This window comes from Eleutherodactylus coqui, chromosome 1 (assembly GCF_035609145.1).
Source record: "Eleutherodactylus coqui strain aEleCoq1 chromosome 1, aEleCoq1.hap1, whole genome shotgun sequence".
Classification (NCBI taxonomy): domain Eukaryota; kingdom Metazoa; phylum Chordata; class Amphibia; order Anura; family Eleutherodactylidae; genus Eleutherodactylus; species Eleutherodactylus coqui.
Genome location: NC_089837.1, coordinates 439,192,588 through 439,205,666, shown reverse-complemented (window position 1 = coordinate 439,205,666; position 13,079 = coordinate 439,192,588).

The window sequence follows — 13,079 nt, the reverse complement described above, 5'->3', positions numbered from 1 at the left end:
AATAGAACGGAAACCAATGGGGTGCAATGTATTTCAGAGCAAAAGCAAGCTCCTTTTTCAAGCACAGATCTATTGGGTTAAAAAGAAGGGTATTATAAAGAAAATCAAGGTAAGGGGAGGGGAAAAGGAGGGGAGAACAAATATATCTATGTCAATCATTTGCCCATTCTGTCCTTCCTAATTCTGCATTGGGTGTCTGTGTGGATAACAGTTTGCAAAAATGATCTGTCCCCGGATAGGAATACATGGAGTAAATTTATGAATACCGGCCCTTATTTATCAAAACTGTCTAACAGTAAATCAACAAACAGTGAAAAAACTGTTTTGGGGGCCCATAGCAACCAATCACAGAGCAGCTTACAGCTTAACCCCTTCCTTCCCAGATCGCTCCATTTGACTGTAGTTCTTCTCCGGTGTTTATTATAAGCTAGGGGTATTTATCTGCATATCTAGTACCCCTTCATCCTATAACTTACTGGTAATAAAAATTGAAAGGCTAAAACTACATACCCAGGTTCTCCATCTCTGATCATGAAGAGGGAACAAATTATCAGAACATAAAGGATATTTAACAGTACACAACTAGTACATACGGCACATTCTCCATACTTTCAGACTGAGTGTTTATCTCTGGGTCCCTTGACGAGGGGGACTTCTAGAAAAGTACAGTAAGGGTTGCCCTTCCTGATCTGCTGATCGTACCTGATTAGCGGTTGAAAGCTACCATCCTATATACCATATAAATATTGATAAAGTGGTTGGATGTTTGGAACCAGTCTGGTGGTACAGCCATGAAATAATGGGCACTTCTGGAGCTAGAGGATATCTGATTCTTACCTATATCAAAACCCCAAGTCTCCAGTTCTCGTCATATATGTTTTGGTCTGTCCAATTTTGAATTTTAAGGTTCTTTAATAAAGTTAGTAGGTTTTAATAAATTTCTTAACCGGTGACTAGTTCTAATTATAATGTGAAGAAATATACTGTCTCTGTGACACCAATTACAGAGCAGCTTTCGTTTTACCTCAGCACTAAGAGGATTAAATACTGTTGCCCATAGCAACCAATCACAGAGCAGCTTTCATTTTATCTCAGCACTGAGAATTGAAAACTGTTGCCTATAGCAACCAATCACAGCATAGCTTTTATTTTACCTCAGCAGAATAATATATAGCAACTAATGACAGCACAGCTTTCATTTTACCTCAGCAGAATAACAAATAAAAGCTGAGCTATGATTGGTTGCTATTGGCAACAAAAAATGCCAAATTTTACTCAAATCGGACCAGAACTGGAAATTTGTACATGGCACAAACAACAGGTTTTGTGTTTTGGATATAAAATGCCAATCAAGCAAAGGACCTGTTTGGGCAGAAGGACAACAGCCGCGCTTAAAGTAGCAGCTGCTCGAGTAGCTGCAGCGCCGGAGCAAACTAAAGTTATATAATAAAAATATTACATGCAAGGGTCATTGAATTTGTCTATTTTAAGTTAATAGACTAATGTATCTATGCGTACGTTCTGATATAATCCTTTCTTACTTAAAATGTCACGTTTTTTATTGCAAACGTTCTGTATCGGGTTCCTGGGCTAGTAAAGTATATTACTATTGTCATATTTGTCATATTTTAAGGAAATGTACACTCAAATAGGTGAATATGAAGAATATGAAGTATGTAAATGAGTCTATGGAGGAGGTACATATTAACATTTAGAAAAACAATTAATACGTACCTCCTCCATAGACTCATTTCCATACTTAGCGTATTCTTCATATTCACCTATTTGAGTGTACATTTCCTTGATATATGACAATAGTAATATACTGTATTATTAATTTCTGATGCATCCTTTTAACCTGAAATTGACAGAGATTGTCATGTCCGTGCGGCACAAGAGCCCCACGCTCAGCAGGGGCTGATGTTCACACTGAACGCAAGTATCATACACCATGCAATGCAGGACAGTGAGCACCACTACAGGTAGATAGAAACAACCTGTCCCTACCTAACAGGAAAGTGAGGAACCCCTACCTTCAAGCAGAGTTATTGTCCTGATAAGCACAGCCCCGTTGTCTTCCTCAGGACCCTGACTATTCCTCTGGAGGATGGACTGCCACAGCAACGCAAACAATAAAGCTAACCAAAAACAATAGAAAGGATAAAGCAACACTTAACTGAAATGGGAGCTTATCACCCAGGCTAGAGGATCTCACCAACTCCAATCTCTCCTCTAGTGAACTGAATAACCAGCAAGGAGGAAAGGATTGGGGTATGAATATAAAGCTCTTCACACCTGCTGATAGGAAGAGTAACTAGAGAACCACACCCCCAACCCTCTCTCAGGTATGACTAATAGTCAGCCTGCCACTATACGAACCACACCCCCAGCCCTCTCCCAGATATGACTAATAGTCAGCCTGCCACTATACAGCATACAGAGAGATAGCAGTAAGAAATCTCTGCACAACATGCATTAACCCTTGTTCTGCATAGCAACAGGGCAACACGTCTGACCCTGCGTCACGGCCACCATGTCATGACGCTGCCACAACAGATATATATTTGTTCTCTCCTCCTTTTCCCCTCCCCCTTCCCTTGATTTCCTGTTATGGTATTCTACCCGATGATACGCCAGCCTGGGTTGCCCTAGAACTTACCCGCAACCCCTGTTCCTGCCTAATTGCCTCCACTCCTGAATAACCCCAGGTGGGCAACTGGGCGGCGGTCCCTGCTCTCACTAGGAACCAAAAGGGGGGACTGGCGTACCAAGATGGAACAGAGTAGAATACCGACAGGAAGGGCAGATGAAGAAAACCAACAGGTAATACACGCAGATCGAGCCGGATGAGATAACCTGGCAGATAAAGCAAAAGCTGAGACACAGGAGACTGACAGAGGCAGGATGCAAGCACACTGAACAGAAACCAATAACTGGCAGTGAATGGACCTCACTGCCAGCCTTATAAATAGAAGCCTCCGCCCAGGGGCGGAGAGAGGTAGGCGACTACCTCCCAGCAGAATCCCATAACCATGGGCTCGTGCATAGAGCTGCACTCACAGGCGCGCGTGTGCATGTCACCGCCCGGACCCACGAGCGCCCCCGGAAGGCCCCACATGGTAACATTTCCCCTATATTAACTTTTTTTCAACCCGATAGATCTGTGCTTGAAAAAGGAGCTTGCTTTTGCTCCAAAATGTTTTGCACCCCATTGGTTTCCCTTCTGTTGTTGCCTGTATCTGCACATGGTTATCTCTTCACCAACAAAAAGTTCAAATCTCCCAGGACTCCCTCTGGCTCATTAAGGAAGTTCCTGGATATAGAGGAATCCTGCATATAGGCCTTCTTAACGAAGTATGTCATACTTCTGACTAGATTCGTACTATCCACACCATCCTAAGTGCAGGGTTCTTTTTTACTTTGTCCACTGTGTTTTTGACCGAGGTTTTCCCACCTGGTCGTGCCCGGACGCTCTTCCTATGGACTAGGGATCTTGCTCCTCTGGTTTCTTTGAGGGAACTGGGGTCTGGGTACTGGAGGTCCCTGAATAATACCCACAACCCCTGTCCCTACCTACTTGCCCTGCTAGGCTGGGCTCCAGGGCAACCACTTGATGACAATCCCTGAGCTGACTAGGGATGCGAGGCAGGGAGAATGACTGACAGAGAAATTCTGGAGGAGGTCAGACAACAGACAAAACAGCAAAACTAACAAACACAGAAATCAGATCAGATAGTCTGGGTCGGCAACGGGAGAGTACGCAGTACAGAGGGTCAGGCGAAGGCAAAGTCAGGTTCCAAGCAAGTAAGTCACAACAGGGCAGCAATCCGAGAGGTACGCGGGTGTAGCTTGAGACAAAACATACACTGGCAACTACAGGAGGAAACAGAGCAGTTTAAATGCTGTCAGAGCTCCCGCCCCAGCAGCTGATTGGGGCGGGGAGCCTGACAGCAGCAGGACTGAGACAAGAAGCAGTGAGTGCAGAGCTGAGACCCACACATCAATCAGCGAGTGCAGAGCCGAGACCCAGACATCCGCCAGCAAGGGCAGAGCCAACGCGCCTGGGTGTCATGGCAACGGTATGCGGCATACTGAGTACAGGAGCATGCGCCCAGAGTCAGCATCCTGGATTACGGTGGCCAGGGGAGGTCACCAAAACCATGGTTCCCCTGCGCCGCACCCCCATAGCCCGGGAGATAAGACCGGCAGTGCGGGTACGAAGACCCTGAGGGTTGCTGGTCCTAAGAGATATTTTATCAAGCCTCTCTGGACTAATGGTGTGGACGCCTTTCCTCTGACGGGTGCTCCACACCAAGTAAGTCTCCCTCCTTTTCACTCACATTTTTATTATCCTTTAGCCAGCTCCCTGAATGAATCCTATAGTTTGGAGCGCTAGTCCACTGATTCTCTCATTAATGTACAGTTTTGGGCACTGGTACTCAAGGAGGACATATCAGAGCTTGAACAGGTACAAAGGCGGGAAACTAAAGTAATAAATGGAATGGGCGGACTACAATACCCAGAGAGATTATCAAAATTGTGCTTACTTAGATAAGAAAAAAGACGGCCAAGGGGCGACCGAATAACTTTGTGCAGTGTCCGAGATGTGGGCCACGGCCTTAGGAAATAGCGGGGTAGAGTTTGGGCCTAGTCACGGTGGCTCTACCATCTCCCACCCAGAGGGTAACCAGTGACACGTCAAGGGCCGAGGGCAGGTTAATAAAAGGGGAAACCCGGTATTGGATCACCTTAGTCTCTTTTCTCACAGCTGATGCCACCGTTTCTTCTGCAGCGGGGGATTCCTGGATGGTGAAGTAAATCTTCTTCCACGCAGCTTCCGTGGGGAAATTCCAACTTGGCGGAGTAAATCATACACACACACGGGTACTTTTTAAGACTCTGGAAACGGACAAGTGACTGGTTGTTTTACTTCAATTTCCAATAGCCAAACAGTTCAGCAGTTTCTTTATAAATGTTGTGACAGGGAGATCACAGAAGAAACCACAGCCAAAGTTATCTGTAGGTCGTGGCCCGGCACCACACTTGCTTTCCTCTCTCAACCTCTACCGGTACACACTCACGAATAGAAACACGCTGAAGAACCTCTGGGGTTGACAGTCCCCGACAATCACTAGGCCATCCTCTCGGCCTCCTCCATTCTGAACCACACAGGTTGAAGGTACCTGTGTGGACTTCCTGAAAACCCAGACTCAGACCGTGCAACCACATATATAGACTTGGTCACATGACAGACAAAAGATACATAAATCAGACAGACAGCTCACATACCAGACATTTAACCTTTTTAGTGCTGCAGCTATGCATCATCCTTGCAACACAGAAAACACTGACAATACATAGACATCTATTTGTACCCAGGACTGTGACCATAAGAAGGGGCACTCTCTACATCTAAAGGAGAGAAGTTTTCTACACCAACATAGAAGGGGGTTCTTTAGTGTAAGAGCTGTGAGACTATGGAACTCTGCCTGAGAACGTAGTGATGGTGAACTCAATAACAGAGTTTAGGAGCGGCCTGAATGTCTTTCTTGAGTGTAGCAATATTACATGTTATAGTCACTAATTACTTCAGAAGAGTGGTTGATCCAGGGATTATTCTGATTGCCAGATTGGAGTCGGGAAGAAATTTTTTCCCTAAAATTAGGCAATTTGGCTTCTACCCCAGGAGGTTTTCTGCCTTCCTCTGGATCATCATTGCAGGATAATATAGTGGATGTGAGGGTATTTTTACACGGGCCAATAGTAGCCCAAGTAATCATTCAAAAGAGTAAATATGGGCAAATGTCATCCTTTGCAAACACAAGACACGACAGGGCAAGTCGGCTCAACTAAACACCTAGCGACTGTTGGCCCATTTAATCAGGCAGTCATTTATCTACCTGTTTACTCTGGATGGATGGCGGGGGCTCCACCTTCATTCAGTGAGCGCTTTTCACTCCTGTGTGAAAATGCAGGAGCGGTAATCGTTGGTATGACTGTTGGATGCTTAAGCACCCAACAGTGGTCCCATGGAAAAGCACCTAAAATGGACCTCTATGTACTTATGGAGACTCCTAGCAAAATAATGATAACACTTTAATTCTGCCTCCTGATTCGCAGTTCACATTTACTTTGAAAGAAAAGGTATTTGCATACATGGCACTTTAACCCCTTAGTGACGAAGCCTGTTTGCGCCTTAGTGACGGAGCTAAATTTTGGAAATCTGACATGTGTCACTTAACATATCATAACTCCGTGAAGGCTTTACATATCCAAGTGATTCTGACATTGTTTTTTAGCCACATGTTGTACTTCATTTAGGTGGTAAAAATAGACCCATAGAATTTGTACATATTTATTAAAAACCCCAAAAATGGGAAAATTTTGAAAAAATTGTCATTTTTTCACATTTTCAACTGTAATATCTCAAATATGTGCAAACATACTGTACAAATTTTTGCTCAGATATATATTTCCATCTGTTCACTTTATTCTGGACGTACGTTTGAAAAACTTTCGTTTTTTTTTAACCATTTAGGAGACGTACAAATTTAACATTACTTATCAACATTTTGAGGAACACTTTATTTTCCGGCACCAAGCCAAGATTATAAATTCTCATAGGTGTCAGAATTATAGATAACCCCACAAATGACCCCATTTTAAAAACTACACCCCTTAGTGTATTCACTGAGGGGGGTCAGGAGTATTTTGACCCCACAGTTTCTTTTCAGGAGTTAATGCAATTTAGAGTAAAAAAAATAAAATTTCATATTTTTGCAAATACGTAATTTTTAACACAGAATTTTTTTCTATAGTGCACATGAAAACGTGGATTTACACCTCAAAATGCATACCCCCGTTTGTCCCGTGTTCAGAAACATACCCATTGTGGCCCTAATCTTCTGTCCGTATGTACAACGGGGCCAAAACCGAAAGGAGCAGCCAGTGGCTTTCAGATCAGACATTTTGCTTGAAGGCCCCATTGGTCACTTGTAGACCCCTTGAGCGGCCAAAACGATAGAGAACCCCCACAAATGACCTCATTTTGGAAATTAGACCTCTTAGCGCATTAATCTAGGGGTGTACTGCAAATTTTTACCCAACAGGTTTTGAATGAAGCAAAGCAAAGCAGAAGGAAAAAATTACGATTTTTGTTTCTTTTATCAATTATGTGACTTTAAAAACTTTTTTTTTTGGACAGCAGACATATCAATGGAGGCTTTCACCCAAAAATGGATACCCATTTGTCCGTTTGTCCCGTGTTCAAAAACATACCCATTGTGGGCCTAATCTTCTGTCCGTATGCAGAACGGGGCCCAAACTGGAAGGAGCAGCAGGTGGTTTTCTGAACAGACATTTTGGTTGAAGGTGTTTCAGGCCCCATTGCCCACTTATAGAACCCGTGAGCGACCAAAACGACAGAGGACACCCAAAAATGACCCCATTTTAAAAGCTAGACCCCTTAACGCATTCATCTAGCGGTGTACTGCGTATTTTGACCCCACCGGTTTTAAATGAATTGAAGCAAAGCAGAAGGAAAAAATTACGATTTTTTGTTTTTTGGCAATTATGTAATTTTAAAAATAGTTTTTTTTGTACAGCATACATAGGAATGAAGACGTTCAGCCCAAAATGTATACCCCCATTTGTCCCGTGTTCAGAAACATATGCATTGTGGCCCTAATCTTCTGTCTGGATGCACAACGGGGGCCCAAACTGAACGGAGCGTCAAACTTTAACTGTCTTTTGACTTTTACGTGACCGCCATTATCCATTGGATAATGGCGATCACGTGACCGAAGACCGCTCACCGCGGCCCCCCCATGACATCTCTAAGCTCTTGGCTACCTTTAGTAGCCAGGAGCAAGGAGATTTTAAATTTTCTCTTGCCCTCCCCAGCTTCTGCGCTTGCGTCCACCATCTTGGCGACGGGAGCGTGCGCCAAAACTGGGGGAAGGTCCGCGGATAAGGATCCCATCAGGGAACCTCGCTGGTGGCCTTATTTAAGTAATTTCACCTCCCCTCACGGATCCGATCCGTGATGGGAGATGAAAATTGAGCTTTTTTTTACTTTTACGTGATCGCCGTTATCCATTGGATAACGGCGATCATGTGACTAGGAAACGCGTACCGTGGCCGCCCATGAAATCTCCAGGCTCTTGGCTACATTTAGTAGCCAGGTGCGGGGAGATTTTAAATTACCGCGCCAATCTGCGGCTTTTGCGCCTGCGTCCGCCATTTTGGTGACGGACGCATGCGCAAAGACCGGGCAAGGTCCGCGGATAAATCTGGGGGCTTAAGGTACCTAATTTCATCTCCCCTCATGGATATGATCCATGAGGGGAGATGAAACAAACTTTTTATCTTCTTTTTTTACACTTTTTAAACTTTTTTTTTACTTTTACATGATCGCTGCTATCCATTGGATAGCAGCGATCATGTGACCGGGAGCCGCATTCAGCGGCTCCCGGTGACAGCTCCCTGCTCTCGGCTACTCATTCTAGCCGGGAGCAGGGAGTTTTTAAATTTCCCGGGCCTCCCGGCTCTCTGCGCATGAGCGTGACGTAATTCGTCTGGCGCGCATGCGCAGACGCCGGCGGCAGTGCCAGGGAGAAGACCGAAGGATCCGGACGCTGCGGAGGACCGGGGGTGAGTACTCTCAGCTCCTGTTACGGATCCGATCCGTAAGGGGAGCTGAAACTTTAATTGTTTTTAACTGTGCATTGACTTTAACGCTATCGCGTTACCGGGGGTGAGGTCCCGTGGCCCGGGATGACAGCTCCATGCTGTCGGCTACCTTCGGTAACCGGCATCATGGAGCTATCACGTCCTGAGCCTGCAGGGCTGCCATTCCTAGAGGATGCATAAAACTACGTCCTCTAGGAATAAAGCCCAGTCGGCCAGGACGTAGTTTCCCGATGGGGCCGTCGTTAAGGGGTTAATATAAATCAGAATGACTCCGGTATACCATGGCAGCTTCCTAAAATCCTGCAAAACTGTGAGGAGAATCTTATATCCTGCAAGTTCTCTGCAGATCCATCTGAGTTGTACAGAGCTGGAATAGAGCATCCATATACGTCAATAGGGCCATACTGTACCTCTTTATGCCTACAATTTCATACAGAGGTGCTGTAGATGGAGGTTTGGGCTGTTTTCATACAGAATCTGAGAGAAACATTTGATGCGAATGCATTACTTCTAAGGAAGAATACCTCCCATAATACAGAGTTGTACAGAGACTACACATCAGCATATGAAGGGTTTCCAACTCCCTAGTAGAGGGTCAGAGGGACTCATCCAAGTTACTGCTGCGGGAGTTTCACAGGGAAAACCTAATACCCGGTTTACCTTTGAGTCCTTTTGTTACGTCCACTTGGCGCACTAACATGCCACGCATCGTGCGGACGCCGGATTGTGTCCTTTTAAAACTGCAAACACTCACTCAGCATTTGCACTAACAAATTGCACCTCTCTAGGCTGACCCCTGTCCCTTACTAATCAAGGAAAGTGGGGAACCCCTGCCTAAAAGCGGGGTGATTGTCCCGATAAGGGTGGCCCTACTGTCTTTATCTGGGACCTAGCTATTCCTGATCAGGAACCTGGAGAAGTGCACAAAACATTCATACAAGGCATAGGACGTCTGGAGGCCGCACCTGCCCAGGGATAAGAAGAAACATGTGGGCCGCCTGCATCTGTGTGGTCACCGTACCACACACTACATAATGCATGAACCTCAGAACGCAAGGAGGGGAGGCACAGCAGGTGCCCAGACCGTCCTTAGGGGAGGAGAGAGACACTATAGCCAAGTGTGCAAACCCTAGCTCTGAGTGGGATTTACACAAAGATACAATGAAGCACTAAAATGACGAGCAATCTCTTCACAAGAGTTTGCTGGTATTTATCTGCAGCAGACAAGGGGGATTGGCTGGGTGAGAATACCACACCCAGCCAGCTCAACTAACCCCTACTTGTGAAGGTGTGCACAAGGAAACCTGTAGAACCACAGGTCCCAGACACACAACCTTAACACCTTTTTGTCACTTGTGACGCCACCGTTGGGTCCTCTGCGGTGAATCCAGAAGTTGGAATAAAATAGTCCACACACAGGGATAACTTTCTGAGCAAAACCGGGAATGGTCGGTAGAGCTCGTTTACTCGAATAAATGGTTAACAGTTCACAAAGTTTACATCTGCCAGCAGGACACCGATGCAAACAAAATACTGGTGCGATAGGGAGGATTCCCAGGATGTCAGACAAATCCACAGTCCCAGTTATCTGTGGAGTTCTGCTCCCGGCAACTCTCTTTACTCTCTCTCCAGCTCTCTACCGGTACACACTCACAGTTAGACGTTACACTCAGCACTGCCTGGCGGTTCCTCTCACTCTCTCTCAATTCTCCATTTTAGAACCAAGGAGGCCTGGGTGATTTGCTCCCAGCATAGATATTGCACAATCGCTCAGCCTCTTCCATTTTGGGGATCCTCGCAGGATGAGGCACAGTCTCTCCCACTCACTAAAACGGCTCTCTCTTCCCAAGATTCCAACTCAGACTCTTGCAAGACCAACTTTCCTGGACTGCTTTTCGAGAAGGACCTTGGCAAAACTCTCTCACTAACTCTCTCTCTTAGACCCTTGCATAACCTTGCAAACACATATATATCACACGATCACGTGACAAACAACAAGATACATTTTCAGACATAACCCAGACGTTAACCCATTTAGTGCTGCAGAGGTGCAATACACATCAAATCCACTGACAATACAGTTGCACGAGACAAACACATCTATACCTAGGGAAGGGCCCCGTTAACTCTGGGCCACTACAGTCTGATGCTTGGGATCCTCGCTGATCAGCTGATTGACAAGATCACAGCACTTGAGTGAGCACTGTGGCCTCTTCTCAGGCATGTAACCTTATGTTCATTGGTCACATCGCTTGATAACAGCTCAGTCCCTATACAGCAACACAGGGAGAGCCTAGAGTTCCTCAGAGGGACTCTATGTGTTACCCTACAGCAGTGATGGCGAACCTTTTATAGACCAAGTGCCCAAACTGCAACCCAAAACCCACATATTTATTGCAAAGTGCCAACATGTCTGGGGGCAGGGCTTATCCCGACATACTATTTTACCCCCGTTGTTCTAAAAAGGACAGGGCCGCTTCAAAATAGACATCATGCAGATATTGACTGGTTTTTGGATGTAGAAATACTGCAGAATGTTCTCAGTGGAAAATACTGTGGAAAATTCTGCAGCATTTCTGCATCCAAAAAGCAGTCAAAATCTGCACGCTGACTATTTTGAAACAGCCCTGCCCCTTTCCGCCACATGTAAACATACACCTGCGATAATAGTGACCCCCCCCCCTCAGCGATAATAGTGGCGGCCCCCCCCCACAGCGGCCTCTCAGCATCACAGTGGCCGCCCCCCCACAGCGGCCTCCCAGTATCACAGTGGCCGCCCCCCCCCCCCACAGCGGCCTCCCAGTATCACAGTGGCTGCCCCCCCCACAGCGGCCTCCCAGTATCACAGTGGCCGCCCCCCCCCCCACAGCGGCCCACCAGTATCACAGTGGCCGCCACCCCCCCACAGCGGCCCCCCAGTATCACAGTGATCCACCACCCCACAGTGGCCTCCAGTATCACAGTCATCCACCCCACAGCGGCCCCCAGTATCACTGTGATCCCCCCCACAGCGGCCCCCAGTATCACAGTGATCCCCCCCACAGAGGCCCCCAGTATCACAGTGATCCCCCCCACAGAGGCCCCCAGTATCACAGTGATCCCCCCACACAGAGCCCCCCAGTATCACAGTGCCCCCCCACAGGGGCCCCCAAGGCCCCCAGTAGCAATAGTGACACCCCACAGCGGCCCCCCAGTTGAAATAGTGACACCCCACAGCTGTCCCCAGGAGCAATAGTGACACCCAACAGCGGCTCCCAGTAGCCATAGTGACACCACACAGCGGCCCGCCAGTAGCAATAGTGACACCACACAGCGGCCCTTAGTAACAATAGTGACATCCCACAGCGGCTCCCAGTAGCAATAGTGACATCCCACAGCGGCCCCCCGTAGCAATAGTGACACCCCACAGCGGCCCCCCAGTAGCAATAGGGACACCCCACAGCGGCCCCCCAGTAGCAATATTGACACCCCACAGTGGCCCCCAGTAAGAATAGTGACACCCCACAGCGACTCCCAGTAGCAATAGTGACACCCCACAGCAGCCCCCCAGTAGCAATAGTGACACACCACAGCGGCCCCCAGTAACAATAGTGACACCCCACAGCGGCTCCCAGTAATAATAATAATAATCTTTATTTGTATAGCGCCAACATATTCCGCAGCGCTTACATAGACAGGGGAATACAGAAAGACAAAAGTACAAAAATTACAGAACCACGGTTACAATCGTAATCAGTTGGTGGAAACAATAGGGGTGAGGGTCCTGCTCCAACGAACTTACATACTACAAGTAATGGTATGATATAGAAGGTAAAATGGCTGGAGATGTGCACAGTATTGCGCGGTGGAGAGTGAGGGATTCTATATACAGACAATGGTCAGACATTTAGCTATGCGACGGCAGGATCAGTATGACTACAGGAGCAGTTTATGACAGCTAGCAGGGATTGCAGTCAGTAGGTCTGGGAGCATGTTATCAGGCAGCGTATAGAGGAGTTTGTTTAGAGAATGCGGTATGCCTCCCTGAAGAGGTGTGTTTTAGAGCACGCCTGAAGTTTTTCGAGTCCTGGATTGCCCGGGTATCCTTTGGTAGTACGTTCCAGAGGACTGGTGCTGCTCTGGAGAAGTCTTGGAGGCGGGAGTGAGAAGTTCGAATTAGAGGGGTGTGCAGTCTAGTTTCGTTTGCCAAGCGGAGAGCCTGGGCTGGGTGATGAATTGAGATGAGGGAGGCAATATAGGGGAGCGCTGCACTGTGGAGGGCTTTGTGGATTAAGGTAGTAAGTTTAAATTGAATTCTAAATTTAACGGGCAGCCAGTGCAGTGACTGGCACAGGGCAGAGGCGTCAGAGTAGTGGCTGGACAGGAATATGAGCCTGGCTGCCGCATTC